The sequence below is a fragment of the Meriones unguiculatus genome, chromosome 2 (assembly GCF_030254825.1).
Source record: "Meriones unguiculatus strain TT.TT164.6M chromosome 2, Bangor_MerUng_6.1, whole genome shotgun sequence".
In the NCBI taxonomy this organism is placed as follows: domain Eukaryota; kingdom Metazoa; phylum Chordata; class Mammalia; order Rodentia; family Muridae; genus Meriones; species Meriones unguiculatus.
The window spans coordinates 128,935,660-128,960,949 of NC_083350.1; the positions used below are offsets into that span (position 1 = coordinate 128,935,660).

Below are 25,290 nucleotides of genomic sequence, written 5' to 3' on the forward strand. Positions count from 1 at the left end.
ACTGCATCTTCATAAGGACTGAATGATAACTCTGCTTATTAATCTCTGGAGTGGTTAACATTATGTTTTCATAAATCTTAATAGACTATTTTACACACACCTATCCTGCAGAAAGGTGAACATCTTTTATATTTTTAACACCCGCCTCCTTGTGCCTGGGAAGGCATGCGCCTTACTGTTTTCGTTTTCTCACCAGGAAACTAAGGCGTAGAAACTCTAATCTCCTTGAGTTTACTTCTGAAACTGAAACAACCTGAGTCTATTAATTCTCTCTCCTGAGGAAACTTTCACTCCCACAGAACAAAGCAATGCAGTCCAGAGCCAGCCCAGAAGGAAGAGCTTTGCTCTTGACCTACCTGGGGTGGGGTTCACTCTTCCCTCAGGAACCCCCAGGGTAGTCACTGCTCGGGGACCGGGCCCACCTACGTCAGCTCTTCTCAGGTAATAAGGGGCCTGAGAGGCTCAGGTGCCTCACCTCCTCAGGGGAGCCTTCTCTTTCTAATGTGGCGGGAGATCCCAGCGAGACTGTTTGAACGGCACGGGATCCCGTAAAGATTGTTCTATGAAAGAGAGGGCAACATCTTTCACGTCGTTCACTCAGACAATTAGGATGGTTCTTTCTCTGGCGAGTGGGTGTGTACAGCGGGCTTATTTAGTGGGGGCGGTTTGTCTCGTATGCTTGGAGAACTAGAATTCACCAGAAGCGATCACGACACCTTTCACAGAGGTTGTGTGAACACCTTCTCATTTAAACTTCTTGCATGTGCATGTGTGGTGTATATGTTCGCCTGCGCATTCACAGGCACATGCAGAGGCATGTAGAGCCTAGACGCCAATGTCAGGTGTCTCCCTCGGCTCTTCTCTACCTTAATATTAAAATGTTTTATACTCAGTTATTTTACGTCTGTGTTCCTATACAAAGGCCATCACATATATGTGAGGTCAGAGTACAACTTTTGGGAGTCAGTGCTCTTCTATCATGTGAGCTCCACGGAACTCAGACCGTCCACGTTAGCAGCAAATTACCTTTATCCGCTAGCTGTGCTGTCAGCCCTCCATCTTACTTGGCTGGGTTGGGTGGCTAGCAAGTTTCAGGCATCCACTTGTCCCTGCCTGCCCAGCGCTGGAGTTAGAGGGGCCTCCCTAACCTCACAGCCTTCAGTGTACCGCGCCACAGTTTGCTTATCCAGGGTTAGGTCAATTTCAAGCCAAAGCAAATAAATAACTTGTGTTGAAATCCGCCATGGAAACAGCTCAGGGGTCTGAATCCAATGACACCAGTTCTACACAAATATGAAAAAAAAGAAAGAGCATCTTTTGGGGATTCTGAGATTCATGCAGCAAAGCACTCTCCCTTTTTTTTCTTTGACACAGGATCTCACTATATATCTTTGACTGGCCTGGGACTTCCTATGAACATCAGCCTGGTCTTGTACTCAGAGATCTATCTGCTTCTGCCCCTCAAGTGTTGGGATTAAAGGAAGACACCACCATACCTGGCTAGTTTTTGTATTCTTAAAGTTCACATTGTATTTGTCTTGTTTGTTTGTTTATCTGTTTGTTTGTTTCCAGATAGGGTTTCTCTGTGTAGCCCTGGCTGTCCTTGAACTCACAGAGATCCACCTGCCTCTGCCTCCTGAGTGCTGGGATTAATAAAGATGTGTGCCATCACCGCTTGGCTGTTTTTTTGTTTTTTGTTTTTGAGACTGTTCAAAGGGATGTGTCCACCACCATTCTCTCTGTATGTTTCAGAATAATGAAGGTGTTCTCTAACCCTCTTCAGAAAACAGTCTTTGATTCCAGAGAGTCTAGGTCCAAATCTGTTTTGGAGCTGACTGGCATTAGCTTGTGTGTGTGTGTGTGTGTGTGTGTGTGTGTGCGTGTGCGTGTGCGTGTGCGTGTGTGAGACTGTAGTCAAAGCAGCTCTCTTAGGATAAGATTTAAGAGGTGATAAGTCTGTGGATTTTGCCTTCTCTCTGGAATCTTAAATACACCCTCAAGACAAAGGGACAGATCAATAAGGAACCCTTTAAAAAAAAAATCAGTCGCGGTAAGTTGCTGATTCCATCCAGCAATCTTGACCCAATGAACTTACCAGTGGGCCCATCGAACAGAAATCAGTATTTTGCAAGCTACGTATTTGACAAGGAATAAAAGCAAAGAAGATGTGTATCAAGTTGTCCAGAGACTAAAGAGGGAGAGGAATGAGGATGTGCGTTTTGGAGAATAAAGTACAACTTGCAGTTATTTTTTTTCTTACAAGACATTCTTACATGTGAGAGGATATGAGCCTCAGGGACACAGAATGAGAGAAGGAGGAGAGGGGTGGCCATGGCTTCCATGCCCACAGGCTCCTCTGTGTGGATAGGCACATTTTTAGAAACAAATGACGATGTATAGATGTCTGAAGAGTGTGCTGCTGGGTTTGTTCATCACAGACACGAGGCGCATGCCAGAGCCAAAGTTTAAACTTCAGCAGTAAGTTCAGTGGGCGGAAAGACTTACATGCAGTGTCTGACGAAGGAGAGCTAGCTCATCTATGAGACAATGGGAGAAAATCAGAGTATTGGGGGTGAAAAAGAAGTCATTCACAAATTGGTTGTCAATATTCCGATTAGTTAGTGACATGCTTGAAAGTCCACTGAAGACGACTTCTGTAATTACCCAGATATCAATTACATTAAACTGGATTTGGACTTTCATAATCACATATATTTATTGCATGTATTACATATATTCTATGTAATATGTACCATACCCTGTTATACTTTCCCGTATGCTTATGAGAGGAAATGGTATTTTCATTACACTTTACTTTCATAAAAGATTTAGAATCAATATTTTTTTTCCCATTGGACCTAGAAACATTGTTCCAGGTCATACATGGAAACGTGAAATTTTAAATTATTTACGTATTTATTTAGGTTTTTTGGTACAGGGTCTTATGTAGCCCAGGATGGCCTCAAATTCCCTATGTAGTTGAGGCTGGTTTTGAATTCTCCATCCTCTGGCTTCACTCTAAGTACTGTCAAAACAGGTGTGGACCACATCACCACACCCAGCTCTGAAAAAATGGCTTTACAGATTCACTTGGCTACCAAAGCATTTCCTAGAAGCGGTAACATTTAGTCACAGAAACTGAAATTTAAAAGCTGAATCATGATTTTAGGCATTTCCTTTCCTAGAGGATAAATTCACTGGTAATCTCCCATGTTCTCAGGAACTACAAAGGGAAGGTTTATGAGCTGGGAGCCCTCTGATACTTAACTGACTCATATCTCTGCTGGAACCTGAATTTAGCACTGTTTTCTTGGCACTAACGTGCGGCTTACTTCAGCTGCTGAGTAATTTTCCTCAGAGGAAGCTTAATATTCAATCCAAGAAAAGTTAACTACTCCCGAACAAGCTGTTTATCCCGAGCAACATTCTCAAAACTTGTGGAAGTGACTTTTTCCTCTTCCACATTCTCACACTTCCACAGTGGCCCAGAATCCTGGCTTTTCCCAAGGATGCCTTTCCCTTGGACCTCCTATCAAAGTTTCCTCTGCATGACTCTTCCCTTAGAATCTGTGAATTACAATGTCTCCATTCCTATTTTAGAAAAGCCATTTGGCTGGCTTCCTAACTTACTCAGTTCCAAACCTAAGTGAAACTTCAGGTCAACCCCAGAACTATCCACCTCAGCTTCTCCGACAGGCAGTTTGTCATGCTCCACCATGTACAGGGCCTTTTGGGTAATCAGTCAGCTTATCAACATGCTTTTAATAATAAAAAAAAATCAATGTTTTAGCAACTATTGTTTTAAAAAGTATCATTTAATGAAAATGTCACTAAAATATTTCTAAGACTATGGAAAAAAAATGACCAAATGAAGAAACTGTATTTTCAAGTAACAATTTTTAAAAGATCAGGGTTAGAAAGAATGTCTCCAATGTATTTTAAGGACAGATGGGCATTAGAAAACTATTTTTACAGTAACAGTTTGGCTGAAAAAAGAAGTGGCTTTTGTTGAAGATGTCAAGCCAGGCATGCTGGCACACACTTGGAATCTCAGAATTAGGGGGGCTAAAGCAGTGGGATCATGAGCTTGAGGCTAGTGGAGGCTACCTGGGAAGGGTAAAGTGTCTTACAAATCAAATAGCGTCTTGTTTCTCCTTAGGTTTCTATGAAAGTAGAAATCCCACCTTATCAAACATGGTTCTATCGCTATCTTTCAACCTATCTTAACCTTTTTATTTCTCTTTGATTAGTTACAAACTCTAAAAAAGTCAGGCAAGGCTATGAATACAAAAGCACCAGTGACAAACACTAGTGAATTGTTTGCTTGTTTTATTTTTATCACACGTTCTCATATTGGGTTACAGTTCAAATGTTAGCTACACATTCTGTGAGGTATGTAACCTAGAGAACATGTGACATGCTTTCAGCAACTGTGGAGTTTATAGTCTCACGTTACATGTGATTGTTTGGAACCTAAATGTGAGGAAGGATAAAGATTCTTGCCTACTGCATGGATGTCATATAGGTCCTTATATAAGCTCTTCCATCTACGCCAGACTTTTCTCATCCCACCTCCATGAGTTTCTGTTAAGAAATTGATACATTTCTTGTCTTTAGTCCCTTGTCCTGCATGCTCTCCGTACTCACTGGCTGATGTCTTTGGGAATGTGCCCACGCCTTTGGAATGTGACCACCCATGCCACGTAATTTTTACCCACGGTACATGGCATTGCTACACAGAAGGAATTACTTAGAACACCCCATTTCAAGCTTGCTTGTACATGCGATATTTATATATATTTATATTAAGATACAATGACTAGTCAGAGATCCCAACGCTGAGCCCCAACTTGAGAGAAAGCCGAGTTCGCAACTCAGAACAATCCATGGCATCAGTACAGAATTTCAATGAGATTCTTCCCAGAGACACCGTCCACCCAATTGACTTGACCCAGCCCCTGACATACTTTTTGTCTTCTAGTGGAATACACTTTTAAGAAAGCTTTCCAACTAATTTCTAAATCCCCTCTTCATGTGCAAGAAATCTTTTTCCTTTCCAATGCAAAAGGGCCAAACCTTCATGACCTGCAATGTCCAAAATGTTGAAATAAAATAACATTAGGCTTGGGGAATACAAGGAAAGCCCAACTCCAGCTGAGTAAGAAGGATGTACTCTATCTAAGGTAGCAAGCTTAAGGATGATACACCTTCCCTGGTGGTAGGTTCAGTGGGTCAAGAGTTGCTCAGAGTCTGTCTTTTTATCCTGTTATGTTACATTTTCCTCAGTCTCTCTCTCTCAGAAGCACATGAGTGAGTGGTGATGCCTTAGTAATAAAATGTCCAGCCAGTGATTCTCAACCTTCCTAATGAACTCCTTTAATGGAGTTCCTCATGTTGTGGTGACCTGCAACCATAAAATTATACTTCATAACTAGGAGTTTGCTACTGTTATGAATCATAATGCAAATATCGGATGTGCAGAATATCTGATATGTGGCTTCTAAGAAAGGGTCCTTTGACCTCCAAAGGGGTCGGCACCCATAGGTTGAGTACCACCGAACCAAAGGATCAAACAAAGAGTTCTTTACAGCAACAAAATGCTCTTCCTTCATGCTGAGCCAATTTCCCTGTGAGGTAAGGGGACCAGATTCAGCAAATTGAGCCATTCCTGCGCCATGAAATAGGTCACTTTTTGTGTCACCAAACGATCATAACGAACAGGGACAGAGGAGCAACCAGTTTGGCTTCATTCAGTTTGGCTTTCACTGTGCTGCCTCGCTTGTGTTGGCTGATTGGAACCCCTTCCTGCCTCTAAAATGAGAGCACAGGATTTTCCTTGTATGCTGCTTTGCCCTGCCTATGTGGGCTGTGTCTGACAAGACAGAACAGTCCTCTGTGTACAATGCACAGGTTTCAGCTTTACAGTTACTGTGAGATGGCTTTCCTGGCCTGTCTGGGACATTCCTCTGGAATGAAGCTCTGTTGAGTTCATTCACTTCGTCACGGATTGAAGTGTGAAGCCATTCCCCAACAGCCAGTGACCGTGCCATGCTGCCTAAAGAACTCGCTGTAACTCATTGATCGCGTCCAAATAGAACTCCAGAGATGATGGGTAGGAAATAAACGACAAGGGCTTCTGCCCACACTCTGGAATCTGACGGGGTCTGTAGGCTTTTAATGGGAATCAACCCGAGTCCTGTTCAGTTACTCTGAGGAGGATCAGAAGCCTGCGGTGTACAGGGGCATCTCTGAGAGAGCAGTAACTGCTCTCTTTGTTTTACACTGCTCTCCCAAGTCCCTGTCACTTCAGCGGGGAGGGTCCCAACTGTATGAACAAATTGTCTATTGATATTAGATGCCTGTCTCCCTGAAGACGCAGTGGTGTTCAAGTCCTTGGCTCTAGATAATATGCACTTTGGTATGTCTGGACTTGCTGTCAGATCTGTGTATGTACCTCTGATTTGGAGGGAATGTTTGTGCTGGTAGCTTTTTTTTTTTTTTTTTTAATAAAGGAAGTATGTTTAGAAGGCACTGACTGTAGTGACCCTCTCAGGATGTGGAAGCTAGCTAGTTTAAGCTATTACAAGGCAGCTTTTTGGCCTGCGGCTCGGGGGTGGGGTCCCCTCCAAGAAACTCAGTTTACTTTGCAAAGTTTAGAGGTAATAATATCTCGGTACCTGAGGAGTTCTGCTAGGGAAGGACTTTCAAGGTAGTGTTAGAAAGTATGGTTTTGGAAAAAGAAAGACCAGCCATGAGTGCTTTCGCCTACTGGGGCTCCCCATGCGCAAGCAGTATGACTCTTTAAGCAATTTAAATGTCATTTTCCTCATCTGTGTAATGTGGATGCCTCAGTGGGTTGTTGGGTGGGTGGGGGTGGGGGTGTGACTAAATAGGAAGTCGCTAAAGTGCACAGTGCAACTGCTGGCGATGGGAATGTAATAAACACCACTTAATGGCACCAGGGCAGGCGGCCGTTGTGGCGGCAGTAGCAGCAGCAGTGGGGGCAGCGGCCGTGTTTATGATTTCATTGTTCAGTATCAAAGACCTCCTCCCATTTGCTAATTTGTCACTTGAGCCTTGTCATTTTTGTGGCCTTCAGGATTCTAGTTTCCAGCTGTACAGGACTTACGCATGGCCACCAAATCAGTGTTTCACGTGTTTCGTTCACCCACCCCGCACAGGACAATGGCAGCTTCCTTCGTATCGTATCGTGTGGTGCCAAGTCCACAGGCACACAGCTGGCAGGCAATTATGATGGGGACTGACTTCCTTCATTCAGCACCAACCTGGCTATTTAAAGCACCTGATGAGTGGACACAGAGAGAGAGGCTTTCCCCAACTGAGATTAAGGAAAGAGAAAAAAAAAATGAATGGAGCAATGAAGGATCTCTCTCTCTCTCTCTCTCTCTCTCTCACACACACACACACACACACACACACACACACGGGAGGGTTCTTGTATTCACAACAGTCATAAGGATCAGTACTTAAGAGTGCAACAGTTTGCTAATAGTGGCTTTCAATAACAACATCTGACCTATATGAATGGATCTAGTCAGTGAACGCTGAAGTAAACATATCTGTACTATACATACGTGAGAATGCCATGAGGCCTTTTCTAGGACTGATATAATGGGACTCTGGATCAGGAAATCACCCCTTCAGCATTCAGCTGCTGCCTGCAAGGCTTTGCTTTAGTCCTTCTCCTTCTCCTACCTGCAAAGCTCTGGGGGTTCTGGAAAAGACGGGCGGTATTTACAATGTAGGGGGTTCTTTAGAAAGAAACCTGTATGTTATTAAATTTGTGGCTGGAGAGGTGGCTCAGCCATTAAGAGCTCTTGCTGCTTCTGCAGAGGGCCTGGGTTTGGTTTCCGAGTATCCACACTGGAGCAACTCCCAAACGCCTCTAAATCCAGTTCTGGGGGACCCAACACCCTCTTTTGGCCCAGCTGTGTCACTTCAGAGAACAGTTGCTTGGTTTTCACAGAGGGCCTAAGTCTGTCTCCTGAAACTGTACAGAGATTCTGGCTCATTCACAGTAAGAAAGGAGAATGCAAGGAAGACCGTGGGACAACTGTCGAGGGCCAAGCTAGGGACTTAACACTTCGAGTCCTTCCACCTATCTGTAGACCACTTTCAACTTACAAACCTCCGATCATGTGAAGAAGGTTACACATCAGAAAGAGTACATGAAAAGCTCCCTGGGTATCCTCATTGCTCAGTAAGCATCTATGATGCATGCTACAGTGGCACTGGGGAAAATGGAGGCAAGGCAAAGCATGACTTGGGTAAAAATATAGGGGCCCAGGGCTCTTCTGAAGGCTATTCTTGCATTCTCCAGTTACAGCCACAACATATTAGATAGTAAAACACAGGAATGCAAACATGCCAGTGGGCTGGGGAATAAAGGGAACTATTCAGTGGCATGAATTCCAGTAGTTCTCTAATGAGAAGCAAAAATATCAAAGTATAAAAAAAAAGATGCTAACATTGTTAAACAACGAGGTCCTTACTATGAGGCTGAGGAAATGCACACAGGAAATGGCCACCGGACTCATGCAACACCCGTTTTAGCCTGTCTGTAACTTAGGAATGCTCAGAAAGCCACTGCTGTTCAGATGCTGTGCCCTGCCATTCCGGCTGTGCGGAGCAGCATCGTCTCCCAACGTGCTCATTTATCTAAATCAGAATTGAAACACTCACACCACATTCTCTTTACGTGTCTCCTTTTAGGAAATGGGAGGATTCCCTTCTCCCTGAAGGGGTGCAGTGAATATACAGATGCTTGGGAACTGTGTGTGAGGAATCTGAGCAGTTGACAGAGACCTAAAAACCAGGTTTGATGGTGCTGCTCCGAATGGGAAAGAAGGTGAGGTGTGGGGTTGTGATGGCCGGTCTGCAGTGCCAGCTGAACTGGTTTTAGAATCGCCAGGGAAACATACTTGGAGGTGTCTCTAGGAGACAGTTTCCAGAAACATTTAGTTGAGGAGAGAAGAAGCGCCCTGAAAGTGGGTGGCGACATTCTATGGGCCAGAGTCCTTGACTGGACGAAAAAAGAAAAGAGGCAAGAGAATGCCAAGGACCAGCATTCATCTCTCTCTCTCCATTTCTTGATTGCGGATGTGACTGTTCTGCTCTTCTGCTTCCTGAGCCTCAGGTTGTTCCTTTCGATTGAGAACCTGGGTCCCAAAGCCAAATGGCTGCCACAAACAGTTAAAGAATGAGTCTAATTAAACAATGCAAATTTAATTAGTTGATCCAAGGGTCAGATACTCAGCGTCTTGGATTCATTAAATATTTCAGCCCTCCACTGATTTTTGTCAGTCTTGTCTATCAACTAATAGGTCCCACATTCAACATTTTTAGAGTGGAAAAAGATGTAGATGTTTAATTGGTAATTTGTATGTTAAAAATGCTGTGAACATTTGGACACACTTGGATATATATGTCGACTTCTCCGCCCACATACAAGTACATTCATATGCACACAGCCATAAACTCAGTTAGCTCTTGGGTCCCATTCTTGTAGCCCTTGATAAACAGGAGAGTTATAATCATATAAAAGGTCTTTATAGGAGCAAAACTCTTTCAACATTGGATTGCTTTATATAGTTGTGAGATGGTGGTTTAGGGAGGAAATAAAGAAGGAAATTCCAAAACGTGAATGGTATTTAAACCTCTTAAATTTTTTTTTCTTCAAAGGAAGAGAAAAAGAACAAAATTATGTTTTCTTATCCAGAGCAATGGCATGCAGAAGGACCATGGGCAAAAAAGTAACTTTACAAAGAATAAATAGGAAAACCCAGTGGCTCAAACACCTTTCATGAAACATGTGGGTTTAAAAAAAAAGAAAGAAAGAAAGAAAGAAAATCCAGTAACTATAAAACAACCTTTCTTTGATGCTGAACAAAAAGCAAGCTTGAAAATTCAGTGCTGCTGAGCAAGTGAATGAAAAATACAGATGTCTCTACCTTCTGTGCAGCTTAAATCTGCCATCAGAACAGTCTTTAACTCTTTGTATGATGGTAAATACCAAAATAACCAGTTAACAGCAAAGCTCTATGGTAAACCTTTAAACATTTTTTTCAAAGTCTTAAATAATTAGAGTGCTTCCTTGTTCAATATTGTCATCCTTGTCCTTTCCAAGTTACAAAATTAAAGGTAATATGTAAGACTTACATCATTTCCTTATATAGGACTACAGTTTAATTTTTTTAAATTATGATACTGATCATTTAAAACATAGAACTTTGATAGCGTTTTCATTTTCCAAAGCTAGTTTATAATATGAATTTTCCCAAAGGTCAAAAACAATATATTAAGGAAACACCACCTGATACTTAGGGCTTGGACAGGAAATTTGCATTTCCGCTTTTCATTATTGAAGGGAGGAAATGACAGCCTATTCCATAATTCTAATGCACAGAATCCCAATAGCTGCAAAGGAGCAGGCAGAAGGAAAGACAGCCAGGGTCCCTTTTCTGGCTGAATGTCACAGAAATTATAATTTCAGCAGGCTAAGGCAGCGAGCATGTGTGTGGAAAGTGCCGGCTCCCGCAAGCTCTTGCCTCTGCTCCCATCAGACCTGGAAGCGGGCCAGCCCTTGCAGAAAGGCAGGTAGGGGCACATTCTTCCGTCTTTGGTAAACAGTCCCAGAAGGACTGAGGTGGTGGTCTTGGCCATGCCCTTTGACTTGACTCCAAGAGTGAGGAGGGGCACACGAAGAATGCTTGTCTAAAGCTCAGTGGAGCCCTTTTCACAGTTTTATTTACAAACCAAACAGGGGTGAAGATAGATTACTTCCTACCGTCCAGCCACAGGAAAGAAGCATTTTGTGCAGACAGAGGACATAGATCAAAGAACAAAGGGGATCCTGGAGGCACCTTTTTCTTGGAAGCAGTCAACTATATCAGGGCTCAAAAACCCTGTACTCTAAAAACAGCCCCTGCCAGTTCAGCTTCCCTGGCGTGTTACCGGCCTACCCATCCTTCATGATTTCCTTCCACCTATGTCCTCACTCATCATCATAGAACAACCTGCTCTTTCCTGCCAAACACCTTACGCTTTTGTGCATGCTACATCTTGACACTCTACAAAAGTTCATTTAATGGATCAAGGACTTACCTGGGCAAGGGCAGACCGCCAGTTTAACCCATCGTGATGCGATGGAATAGCCTCCTGAAAGTCAACTGTCAGCTGAATTTTGTCTAAACTTGACTAGCAACAGGCATTTCTCAAATCCCTGCTTGATGGAAATTACTTGAAATACCTTGAAGACTTATTTTTCACTGTGTGGATTAGCTACTTAAATATACATTCTTGTAGAAAGATCAAATTGAAACAGATTTTGTTTTGTACACACACACACACACACACAATTCAAACCAAGGTGAGTCTTTAAAATTAGCAACATCTTCCTAGGATCTGGGAGGAGTTGTGAGAAGAAAAAAAAAGTATGATCAAGATGCACACAGTTTGAAAAATTCTTTTAAATCAAAACAATTACCAATGTCTCCCTTTCATCCTCAAATGTGAAGACTGATAGTCAGTGTGGATGATGAGAAATCAACACAAATTGCTGCTTTCCAAAGCCAGTGTGTTGAGGGCGCCACATTGTCAAAAGTTAGCTAAAACCCCCTCCTCCTAGTATTTACAGAAGAAATGGCTCTGGGAGCAGAGAGGTGATCGCCAGTTGGCTCAGTGTCCAAGATGATACAAAAACTCGAACAAGTCTAAGTTTGGATGTTTTGTTTTGGAATCTGTAAGTTTGCTGTGCAAAGACCAAGTGTAAATTCCTAAAAATCTAGAAAATGAAAAAGCCTGAAGTAAACGAGGAGTTGGCTTGTTTAGTTTGAAGGTCAGGGTGTCTGTGAGTGTGATCTGTCTAAGAGAGAGGCAGGGAGAAAGAAAAAGGGAAGGAAGAAGACAGGGAGGGAGGAGGAGAGGAGAGAAAGAAAGGAGAGTGAGAGAGAGAGAATATGAATGAATGAGTGCTGTCAATGAGTTCTAGCTCCTGAGTGGGGAATTCAGAAGACATTTGTAGTAATTTATTAAAGACAGTTGGAAAGCCCACATCAACAAGGAATGATTCCAGCTTCTTAACCCGTCTTCTGCTTCTGAGTCTGTGAGGCATTAAGGAAATCTCTTAAATTCTCTGGGTTTCACTTCCCTTGTGTAAATGGAGATCACTTTCAAATTCTGCAAAATACAGCTTTTTTGCTTTTTAATGACCAATTTGATCTCTCACCTGGCCACATCAGGGGGCTGGTTGTTTTCAGTGTGCTTTATCACACTGGGCAGCAGATCTGAACACCAGAAGGAGTCCAAAAGCATGCAGGCTGTTTAGGGAACACCCCACCTCCATGTGAGACCAGGATTTCCTTCAAGGGCCTGGCTTGCCTTTGTATGTATGGTACCTCACAGGACGACATTTTGGGAAATTGTCTTGTTTTCTTTCTTCTTCTTCCCCCCCCCCCCCGCCACAAAGAGGGAATCAAATTTAGTTCCTCTAAGTATGGTACGTGGTAACCTTCTTGAAGTGAGGGAAGAAGAAACCATTAGTAAAAAGAATTTTTTTTCCATTTAGTTCTGGATCAAAGGCTGGTTCAAAACCTGTGCTATGTTATACTTTTAAAATGAGTGATAAGACTTTTAAAATGAGTGATAAAATTCTAACGTGCTGAAAGAGAGCCACAGAGCACTGTGTGGGTCCTCCAGCCTTTATGGAAAGGAGCACTGGGTGAGACTCGCCCAGAAACTCCGTGCTACCCCTTCCTCATGTTACACTCGAGCAGCAATGAGATTACCCCAGTTAACAGTGACCAGTGTGGCCATGCCAAAGGCTAGCTGCAAGAAGACCTTTATTCTCTTTCTCAAAAACAAAACAAACAAACAAACAAAAAACCGAGGCTTCTTCTAGATTTGCAGGGTGCATTTTTCTTACACTGCAGCCCGTTCTAGGCCAGTGTCAGGGGACAGCTGAAGGGAGTTTCACTGAAAGTTTCCTGTGACAATGGGGCTGTTTCAGAGCTTCCTGCTGTGGCTGGTGACCCTCTGCCAACCCTTCCTTTGTGATCTTTGTAGTTAATAAGACTGTAAACCAGCATCCAAGCTGATTGAAGGTGGGTTTAAAGGGCAAAAGAAAACAGTGGTGGTTTAATGATTAAACGGACGCTTATTACTAAACATCCCAGCCGCATATTTTAGGGTTTAAGTCAATGCCACACAGAATCTGCAAACTGTCTGTAGGTGGGAAACAACAACAGCAACGAAAGCCCTGTGTTCACGGTATGGCGCATGGGAGGGAAATAGCTGCTATCTCTTTAAATCTCAAGTGTGAACTTGGCTCCAGAGCCCTGCTCCCCACTTCTCTCCCTACCTCCCAGGAATTGATTCTACAAAGTTAAACACATAATTTGTAATGCTATTGAGAAGTAAACTTCTTGTCCGCAGTAACTGGAGTAGTTGCCAACTGCAGATAAATCTTCAACCCTAGTAGGAAGCCCCATGCTGCTCTGAAAACAATCGCGAGACTTTGGCCCTGTTGGGACTCACTGAATACTGGAGCTGCAGGCAGCCCTGTTGTTCCCTCTAGCTTAAGGTTTTTAGGAGAAAAATTAACACTTAAAAAAAAAGAAAGAAAGAAAAGAAAAGAAAAACACAGTGCTTCCTTAATAAACACTGTGATTTAGGGGCGATGTTGATTGTCCTGAGAACAGAGTAATTATTTTGAGCTGAGCAAGTGTGTAATGAGAATAGAGGCTGTGTTGCTCAGAAAGCCTTGGGAGTCGGTAATATATTATCCTCGGTAATTTCTTCCCAAAATAGACCTAATGGAAAGAGGATGCATCATAGCCCCCTTCTCTAAGGAAGCATCCCCCAATACAACAGAAGCAGTCTTTCTAAAAACAGCTTTATGGGCCTTCAGTCAACAGCTCTATTTTCTCCTCTTTCACAACTTCCTTCCTTCTGCCATGCAAGACCCTATGTGAGCACAGACACATCCACCTCCCGATACACAGAGCTGAAAACGCCCGAAGGGCTGCAGCCAGAGCAGCCTCCTGAAAAGCACGTGAGCTCTTCAAGAAGTGAAGGAGTCCGTGGCACGATTTTCACCTGAGCACTTTATACTTATGTGCATTAATTTCACTTTCACTCCGTAATGAAGAAGAGTGAACTGTGAGTCAGCCTAGGGTTAAACTCAGTTCAGGGAGCAATGACTAAGTGCCTACTGTGTTTGAAGCTCTGGCCGAGTCAGCTCAGAAGGCAGATAAGGACAGTGTTCACAGACCAGGATGACCTCAAGCAGGGCACCCAGAAAGAATGAAGATGGGAGCAGACACGGCATGGGAACTCTGGCGTGCAAACCACCTCACCTCAGTCTCACCCATGTGGGTGAGATGTGGGTCAGGCTACTCTTCCAAGGACTTGGACCTCAAATGTCCCAGGGGTCGAGTATGTGTCTTCCTCAGTGTAGTTCATGAACCAGTAGGGCATTTCCTCCCGTTCAGGGCTAACCACATCCTGATCAGAACAGATGCGGTCACAATGGTGACAGGCATGGGTGTTTTCAACGGTGGAAACACATTTTCACCCCGAGTGAGTACACCCCAAGGCAAGGTGGCAAAGGGTTTAACGTTTAGAACACAACACATTTATATAAGAATCTGTGGGGAAAAAAAACATACCTTTGAGAAGCAGCATAATTAATTAAAAGAGTTAAAAGTGCCTACAGAGTGTTTTAAAAATTCACCTTGGGGTTTGACATTTGAGGAAGACCAGGGTTTAATAAAAGACAGTGGGTAGAAACTTTCAAGGGGGGGGGGCTGCATGGACGCTCGTGGGCATTCTCAAGGGCTGAAGATGAATGGCGTTCTTCCTTTATGCTGTTAAGTTTTTACCTCAAAACATATGGTTTTTCTCTTCTCTGATACGTTTATTGCCAGGGCCACTCTAGAAATATGACAAGGTGGCAGGAGAGGTATGGAGTGGGGGGAGAGATGTGTGCCCAAAGACTGGGAAAACGTTGGAAAAGATGAAAGGAAAAACAGGTGAGACTCTTGTAGGGGTAAAAATCAGTGCAAGAATAAAGTCTAAAAGGATGTGAAGGCAGAGTCTGACCTCCGAGACATACGCCATTCTCTTCTAACCCAAAGCAAATAACCCTCTGCCAAACCTCAAATTATTGTCTGAATAGACTCAGAACTCACTTTCTCTGTTTCTCCTTCCCTATCCCGTGTGTGTGTGTGTGTGTGTGTGTGTGTGTGTGTGTTGTGTGGTATTGTAGTAGGTGAGGCAACTAGTGATTATAGCACCAGGGCTACAAAATTTGAGTGTCTGGATACAATTGACACTCCGTAAACTAATACACTGAAGAAGTTTGAGGCTCTCTTCCAACACAAAATGAAGAACAATGAAATTAGGTAAAGAAAGGGTAAGAAATTGAAAACCTGTCTTATACCTTAATTTGAAGCTGGTTCATTTAAAAACTCACTCTGGGTGTGTAATGCAGCCACAGTGGAAATAAAAAATGGTGGTTGCCTGCAAAACTGATCCAACATGCATTCCTGGGAAAATACCCAAAGGCTGCAGGTGAGAACACCACATGGATGGATGCATGAGTGTTTACTGCAGCATGATTCACAGTGGACAAAACACATCTGAGATGACCATCAACAGATGAATGGATGTTACTCAATCTCCTCTACGCTCCTCTCTCTCTCATACACACACACACACACACACACACACACACGATGGTGGTGGTGGTATTAAGGAGCCTGGAATTTTACTACAAACGATGAAATTATGTAGGAAAATGGATGACATTGAAGATTGCTGTGTTAAAAGAAAAGAGCTAAACTTGAAAGACAAATGTCACATCTATCATCAATTAATCATCTGTCTATATCTATCTTCTATCATCTATCTATTATTATCTATTTATATATCATTTATCATCCATCTATCACCTAGCATCTATCAGCTATCAATCCATCCATCTATCCATCCATCTATCTATCAACCACCTACTTATCTATCCTCTGCCTACATACCCAACACCTACCTGTGCACCTACTTATCATCTATCTATCATCTATCCCTCTGATATGGGAACTTGGAAGGGGGACTATGTGGAAGAAGAAAGGGAACTGCAAAGGGTGATGGGGAGAAAATGCCACATGTTCTCTTATACATATGGGGTCTGAGGAGCCTTCCTTATGGATGACCGTAGGTTTTTGTTTTGTTTTGTTTCTCTTTTCTTTGACTGGACCCAAGTTTACCAATATGACAGCCAGAGGAGCAAGCTACCTTTCCGACAGTTAGTGGGGATGTGCAATTTCACCTCAACTTCCAATAGGAGAGGCTGAGGAGGGCCATGGGAATTCATTTCCCAAAGCCAGGCTTAGAAGAGCTAGATCTAAAATACACATTTTAAGCAATGCCTTTCCATTTTCTCCTGCCCGCCCCTCCTCTTTTCTCAAGAGTCCTCTATCATATTTTAGTATGCTCTTGATATTTTTGAAGACTTGGCATACTCCCAAATTCACAGCCTCTAAATTTGAGAATCCAGGAAATATTTCGATCAAGTGTGGAGATTTCTTCTGAAACCATATTACTACCTAGAGGCACAGGCTTCCTGTGTGTACCCACATGACAAGTCAACTCTCTCAGTAACTACTTTCACAAAGAAAGTTTTAAAAACAAGGCTTTTGCCTCTTAAAGGGTGTCACGATGTAAAACTCAAACTGGTAAGAACCCAAGCTCCACTGAGAGGTGACTGCAGGAAATGTGTTGGGTCACAAACCAAATTGTGTTCTCCCAAATGCCAGCACTGAGAAGCTTTACCTTCCTTCCTGAGAAAACCAACACACGACTAAACGCCAGAGGCATCAGGCTCCCTCTTTAGACACTGAACACTGGTGGTCCAAAGTCTGTGGTGTTCTTTCGTGAGCTGTTTGGAATTCTTTGTGAACCGTGGAGTAGCCTGACAATGTTAATTCAGCCGCAGATAAGCCGCAGATCTGAAAACCCTCGAACGAGTAGGTATTTTTATTATTATCATTTACATAGCTGTTCAGCCATTAACATTATTCTGCGGCGTGTGTTTCAGTGTTAGCAATGGAATAATGGCCTTGTTTTGTTTTGAGACGGGCCTGGTCTGGCCTTGAATTCTCTTTGTAGCAGAAGAGGATGAGATCAGGAGCCTCTGACCTTCCTGCCTCTGGCTCCTGGATACTGGGATGCCAAGGACACAATATCACACCAGGGTCACAGGCATCTTAATCCCTACCAGTTCAATGATCATTGCTATCTTCCAGAGTGAAGAAAATTACCAGATTTACACTTATGTTTTCTCTAGTTTATTTCATGTACAGAACTCTGCTTGTGCATCACATGCTTTTAGCCCTCACCCTCCTCCAGATCATCCACGCTTGTGGAGTTATACAATTTCAAGGGAGGCTCCTCTGCCTTCCTTGTTTTGTTTTGTTTGAGACAGGGTTTCTCTGTGTAGCCTTGGATGTCCCTGGACTCACTTTGTAGACCAGGCTGGCCTCAAACTCACAGAGATCTCCCTGCCTCCGCCTCTCCGAGTGCTGGGATGAAAGGCATGCACCACTGTGCCACCTCATTCTTATTCAGGTCGGAGCATAAATACAGAAGCTGCTCAGTGTGGATACTTGGTTCTTCTTGAAAAGTGTGATCACATTTTACTGCACATCTTTCCTGCTTTAGGCTTGTTCTTCTGAGTCAGCTTCTTCGAGCTGCTGCTGCACTTTCTGTGTGACACAGTCTTACAAGTTCTTTTGCAGGCCTGCCACACTGCCTAATGTGTTTATCAGGGTGAATGACAGAGACAGGCTATTGTTCTGTCCAGGAAACCAGTCTATATTTTTATAGTGGTTTCTGTCTGCCATTTGGAGGACTTAACCAAATCTCTGTGGTATAAAGTTTCCAAAGGGACATGGCTGCAAATTTTATGAGGTCTGAAAAAATACTCTTATCTGATAGAAATCTGTTTGTGTAGAAAAATTCTATTAGATGGATCAAGACTGCCTTGACCTTTTTTTTTTTTTCCTTTTCTTTTCCATTCTGCTAGGAGATTTACCACAGCAGCACCCTTCTTGTCTTACAGAAATTAAATATATGTTGATGATAATATTAAAATAGAAATATTTGTATTATGTCAAACATTCACACACATCTATCATTTTTCTATTCATCTCTCTGTGTATATATACTATATCATATATATTTTATACATATATATGCATGTATGTATGTATGACTTTTATATGTTTACTAAGCCATACCATGACCCTCTGGAACACCATCAGGTCACATTCAGCTATCATCCACAAGACAGTTGTTAGAGTCCTTAACCTCCTGAAATCTGTCTCCTTCATCCTCCCCATTGGTGTTTTGTTTTTCCTTAAGTTTGAAAAAAATGTGTTCGGTTGCTTTTGAAGTATAAGAAGGTGAAAATGACAGTTCTGATAACTGGAAAGCCACCTTTCTATCACTACGGCATATAGGCTAGCTAAGTTTTTTTTTAGTTTTCCAAGTGTCCAGAATAAATGAGATCTTGTAGACAAATTATTGAAAGATTTCCCAGACTGCTGGAGAATTAATGACAGGGTACTGCTGATATCCAAAGGCCCTTCTTGCACATCCATAATGCAACTCTTACCATGCCAGCCATGTTGCTTTCCTTTATTGATCCTCATATCATAAAATTATATGAGCACATGATATCCTTCAAGATGAACTCTGTTGTTAGATCACTTAAAAACTAGTGTTCTCAGGAAAACAGCACACACACACACACACACACACACGATAAGAAATAAGTACATTTCAAATCCTTCTTTTTCAGCAGTCAGAAAGGGCATTTTGCAGAGCCAACTCAGAAGGATACGCCATAAGCCACACACCTAATACCTTCTTTGGAAATTATTTAGAAAAAAAAATCCTAATTTAAAAGGTTTCGCTTTGTGGCGGGGGGGGGGAAGAGAGGTCTTTCATTTTTGTTTATCAAAATAGGAAGTTCTTCCTGATTAGTTTTCTGGGTAATGATTCCCTTTCAGTAATTAGCAAAAACCTTCCTCTCTGTCAGTTTGTCATTCAGTGTTGGGCAAGGGCTTGAGGAGCCTCATTAGAATCTGCAGACACTCAGAAGTAATTCCTCTCTTCCCTAAGAAGCTTAAAGTCCCATCAGAGGAAGAAGAATGAACACGAAACAGTTAGATACATAAATGAACTAAAAGCCAAATCCATATATTAAGCTGGTGTACCCGGTGGCTGCACAGGTCAGGGAAAGCTTGGCCTCCCTCCGCTCTGCTGGTTCCTTCTCTTTCCTTCCCCGACTACATCTTTCCTCAACTCCATTTCTCCTTTGGGACTGTTTAACACTTTGGACCACTTAGCGATCTGTATAGTCAAGTATTTATCTTCTCGTTTATGAAACAAAAAGAAAAACATGTTCCCTATCACCTCGTTTGCTTGGCATGTACTCACTGAGCAACTCAGCCATTCGATAAACAAGCGCTATCTCACTGTGCTAGGTCACAGGCAGGATCAGTTCCCTACACTCTGTCCCAGTCTTGTCTGTCTGAAAAAGCAAAACACCAAAGGTCTTGGCTTTTGCCCTTGGCTTTCATGAAGGCTGTAAGACACGTTCTGAAGATCCATGGAGATGGGGTGGCGACGTTCTCAGGGCCTTGGTGGAGGGGACATGAGGCTCTGTCTTCCCAGATACTTTCTCTCCTGCTTAGCTTTGGGGGACCACTTGCTGCTCCGGGGCTCAGCCAGGAGATCTTTGTTCTTTTCCTTCTCCAGACATATCCCCTTGGTGCACCCACATGGATTCAATTAGCACCCATGGCAGATGAGCCCCAGATCCCTACCGCTAGCCCTGACCTTTCATCCTCTCTTCAGGCCTATATTTCTTGACGTCTAGAAAATATATAGAGTAGATATTTCACTGCTATCTACAACAGGCATGTCAGGACCAGATTTTCTTATCTCCCCTCCCAGAACAGCGTCAGCTGCCTACCTCCTCACCACCAGGCAAGCCCTAGTGCCTAGGTTCTGGGTCTGTCTCAGCAGCTTCCCTGTCCCTCTCTGTTCTTCTCTCTCCTCTGGGCCCCTTCCTCAAGTCTTCGGCAAAGACTCTCTAGCTCTTTTTCTATATTATTTTCCAAATCAGTCATATGGGGAGGGGGAGAGGTCGGTGTTGAAACAGACTCTTTCTACACAGCCTTGGCATGGCCACAACCTCCCAAAGATCCATCTGCCTCTGCCTCTTGAGCGCTGGGATCAAAGGTGTGCACCACCACACCTGCCCTTCCAGAGTTTTGTTTTTAATTTCCACAGTCAAAGAACCACTCTAGACATTAACTGCCTCAAAGTCAAAATTATATTTACTAACATGCTCAAGAAGTCATAAATAAGAACCTTTTCCGGGGGAACTCTGTGCATTCAAAGCGAGACCAGGAACGTTCCCTATCACACGCTACTACTGATTTGTAGAGCATAAAGAAATGTTTTAAAATGGAATTATATGATTATCGTTTAGCCTTTACTATTTATTTAACTCAATGGCTGTTATTATTGCATTCCCAGGCACCCTTGTGCAAATTTGTTGAGGCACTGGCCTCAACAAGCACAAGAGAAATAAAAAAAGAAAAATCCAGACAAGGTCTATTTAATGGCATTCCAAGCATATCCATCAAAAGATCCATCTGTGAGACATTAAGATGTCAGTAAATTTCACCTTGTCTTATCTTCACATTCCCCAGTTCTTAGTTTTCACCCCTTTCTATACTTTTTGTTTGTTTGTCTCCAAGCAGTCTTCTAACTTTATGAGTTGCTGAGAATGAACCCCAGCTAGCCAAGTCCAAGGTTCACTGGCCAGAACAACGGATTTGACCTCCTGAAGAATGTACGTAGCCTAGCTTGCAGGTTCTTCTGCTCACCAAGAGGTTGGGTAGGAGTGTAGCGTGCTCAAGGAGATAGCCCCCGAGTCCCTGTAAACACAGAACTCTTACTTCCTATGAAAGGCACCCATGTGTTCATTATCCAAGTGCTCCCTTCCCTCCTGTTGCCTCAGTTCAGGCTGCTGAGACACTTATTCCTGTGGCAGAGGGAGAGTATAAGCAATACTGACACAAGTTCTTGCCAGATTCCCACTTGTTAAGACTCTGTGAACAGACTTTAGGAAAGTCTGTTTTCCGTAATCTCCAGCTGCACGACATGTAAACACAGAGAAAGGGGAACTCCACAAAATGTGCACATCAAGGCAGGCGTTTAAAAGGCACACAAAGGTGCAGAAGACTTGGCGCTACAACGAGTAAGCGAGGAAGCTGCACGGCGGGTAATAGATATAGGAACATTGAAGGTGGATTGCAGGTGACACTGAAGAGTGGGGGGACAGGGAGGGAGGACAGCGCATACATTTTGAGCATCTTGTTTATGAAATGACACCACACCAGAGCTGTGGTCACCACAGGTACAACAGCACCTGAAATGTCGCCCATCCTCGGTGCTGTAAGCTGCCCTCCCAAGCACAGCTGTGTGGGTCACCTTTGTCAGATTTGCACAAGGGTGCCATATAGGATGGTGGTGCAACTCAGAGAGTGAGTAACTTACCCTAACGTTATCTGAATCTGATGCCCAGCAAGTCCTTAATACTGGAAAGGACCATAAATAAAAAACACTGGAGCCTCCTCAAGGTGAATATGAGATGAAGAGAATGATCCTAACTATCTCAACACCCATTCAGAGATGCTTTGAATATTGCTTCTTTTGGATGCTCTCTCTTCAGAGGGGGTCACTGGGAGGAGTGAGCTTGCTTGCGTGCATGTGTGTGTGTGTGTGTGTGTGTGTGTGTGTGTAGGGGGGTAGGGAAACTGTACGAAAATATCTACTAATGGATACAAAAAAAGAAGGAAAATAATTGAAGGGATCTTTCGTAGGCGATAGGCAAACAAAATTATTTCAAATCCTCAACACTTATTGAAATCGAGGCCTGCGAAGTAGGAAAAGAGTGACCTGGTGTGGAGGAGGGGCACAAGGAAGAGAAGGAAGGAAGGGAAGCAACATTTATCATAACATTGAGGCCAAGCCAGGAATGTTACATGCATCATAGCTTCTGGCAAGGCCCCTGGAAGACAGCTCTTATTAAGTCCCACCTAACAGGACAAGGAGACTGAAGTTCAGAGAAATTAGGAGCTCTGACTGGGGTCAAGCAGCCAGCGAGTAACGTGGCTCCCAGTCAGACTCAGGTTTGACTCTGAAGCCCATGTTCTTTCAATTAAACTGCGCTGCTTATTAAAGGGCTGAATACTACGCCTTGTGAGAAAAAGCTAAAGGAAGTTCTATAACTCATGCTGGACAAAAAGGAAAAAAAAAGAATGGAAAATGATATAATGTTTTTGAAGTACTGTCTAGGATGGATTAACCTGAAGAATGGTAACCAGCTGTTTTGAAAGCTGTTCTGAAGAAAGAGGGATAGGAAATGGGCCTTAGCTGCCTCATGAAGAGAAGCTTCCGTACCAGAAGGCTTGCTCCTTCTGAAGCTAGTAGCTGAGGAACAGACACTGTGGAATCTTCTTCCTGTGCGAGTCAAGATGACTGACCCAGAAATGAGGAAGAGTGGAGTCTCCCTAAATGGAGAATATAAATAAAGGAGTGGACAAGAGGGAAAGAAGACGAGGAAGTCTGCCTTGAAACAGCCCCTCACCAGAACAGCACAGGTGGCCAGGGAACTGAGCAACTGGAGAAAGCCTGCATGGGGCAGCACAGGAAATGGGAATCGTGCATATAAATGTTAACAAAGACTCTAAGTATGTCTAGCATAGGGCCGTCTCCATCGGCAGAACTTTTCCCATCCGATTGTGAGGAGCTGAGTTTGACCCCAAGCACCACATAAAGCTGGGCAGACTGTGACAGGGCCGCAAACCTCAGGAGGCTCTGACACCTCAGCACCACTGACTCCATGATGGAAGTGCCATCCAGGCTGTAAAACTCAGCACACAGACAGGACCACCAGCCAACACTGAAACAAAGGCTTAATCCAGCAAAATCCATGTAGGTCAGGGAAAGTCTCAAAATGTACTAACGTTGATTTTTTTGCTTCTGTAATTCCACTTCTGGCTAACTGTCCTTGTTAACTGGATGTATGTCAAAACATGGTTTTTGAGGTTAAAACCTCACCCTGAAAGGGGTGCAGGGCTGCATGGGAATCCAGAACACCCAGTATAGTCTCTGGTTGGCTGATACAGACTTTCTAGTGGTTTAAGCCCAGGTCTGAGCAGTCTTCTCTGGTGGACACCCCACAACATCAGAGGTGCATGCCTATTATCTTGGTACTGGGGAAGCAGAGGAAGGGTTCCTTGGGTCTCACTGGCTATTGTCAGGCTAATGAGGAAGCTCAAGGTCTCAAAAAACAAGGTGGACAATGCCTGAAGAATGATATCCAAGGTTAATGCCTGACTCATACACGTACACACGCACACAGTTACACCAAAGAAAGTCTGGTATAACTATGCCTACTGCACCTGCTTCTACAAAGATATTTTTACACCATATAGATTTTTATTTGAATGGAAGAATTTAAGAATGCTCTTGCTTCTTCACAGGAATGCATTAATGCACTGAAGGCTAAATGAGCACTTTAGGGGCTTTTAGTACTTTCAAAAGAGTAAATTTTTTTTAAACTTTATATTTACGTAGGATTAACGTCCACATTTCAAACACTGTATTGGGGCATTATGTCCCACTATATCCTATGACAATCTACATTTCAGTCTTGTGAAAACTGTGACCCAGTAAAGCTAAGGAACCATCTAGCTAATAACCAACAGAGCCAGGGCCTGACTTGAAGTCCTTGAATTGATTTCAAACCCAAGGCTCCCCCTCTCCGCACCCCAGGATTTTAGCCTATCCTGCCAAGCACACTGTGAGGGCTGGCTGCCTGTCAACCACTGCCCCTCGGCTCATTCTTTTAACTTCCAGGTGAATCACTGTAAATTCTAGATTGCTTCCTTGCTGGCTGAAGAACTGATAAACAGGACTAAGGATTCTGAGTGGCAGAATAGCAAAAAGGAATCCCGCATTTCGACCACCGATGCCATTCTGCAAACACATTGATGAGACTGGTTTTGGACAAACTGAGAAACAATGTCTGAAAGCTTTGTTCTTTATTTGTTGAAACCTACTCTGCTTCCAGAGAACATTCTTTCCTTCATTTGTTTATTCATTCATTTATTCAAATTTAACACAGATGAGGTCACAGTGCTGGGTCCATTTTTGCTGTGTTGAAAAGTTTTAAAGTAGTGTACTTTGTAAAAAAACTAATTCCTGAATATAAAAACATACCAATTTCACGCCAACATAATTTTAAAAAATTATTTGGCTTATGGACACAAATAAAAATCATTTAAATACTTATCACTTGTCCTTCCAATCATTCTGTGGAGTACGGTAAGGAATGCAACTGCGGGTGTTTGAGGTCTTTTAAAAAAGCAGAAAGACTAAAGAGAGGAAAGCATAGTTAAGTGTCTAAATCAGGCATCACCACTGCAAGCCTGCACACAAGAGCTTCCAAAATGTACAGATGCATACCATACATATATATATATATGTGTGTCTGTGCATGTATATGTGAGTATATATGGAATATGTATATTTGTGTCTATTTGTGCACACTTGTGTGTTGTGTATCTATGTACAGACACATGTGTATATGTATGTGGTATGTGCACGTATGTATATGTATATGTATATGTATATGTATATATACATGGGAGTATGTGTATTGTATCTGTATGTGTGTGCTTCGATTCACAGGGCCTAGTCTTTAGTAAAGGGATGCCACTGCAGTTGCCTCATTCCCGTTTGGTCACGCTTGTAAAATAATTTCAAGCATGAAATTGTTAATAAGCATACAGCTAAATGTAGTGAATCCCAAATCTTGGCTATTTAGTGACGTAGAACCTTTAGCAAAGAATGTCGCTATGTTCCCAAAGATGTTGTGGATCTATGTGTGGGGAGACGTGGAGATTCTTTATAATATAAGAGACCTCAACCATCTCAAATGTGACGAGGAAGGCCATGTGAGGTCCTCAATGGAGTTCCATTTGTCGTTGATGGAAATTCAAACAAACAAGTGCTCATTTGGAGTCTTGGCATTAGGGGTGGCCAGTGGTAGTGGAATTATCCGTGCTAAGACAATAGGAGAAACAGACTGAGAGAGTTTAGTGACTGCAGCCCAGTCTGCTTCCTGCA

The 25,290-nt window shown here is 43.0% G+C and overlaps 1 protein-coding gene and 1 long non-coding RNA gene across 2 annotated transcripts in view; one reads left to right on the forward strand and one right to left on the reverse strand.

Moving 5' to 3' along the window:
• Positions 1 to 25,290, reverse strand: part of Hmga2 (high mobility group AT-hook 2) — a 119,390-nt gene that overhangs the window by 18,785 nt on the left and 75,315 nt on the right. The gene's annotated exons all lie outside the window — the stretch shown is intronic.
• LOC132652452 (uncharacterized) lies at positions 259 to 1,671 on the forward strand. The gene is made up of 2 exons (XR_009590035.1): positions 259 to 441; positions 1,375 to 1,671. It is a non-coding gene; the product is annotated as an uncharacterized LOC132652452 (long non-coding RNA).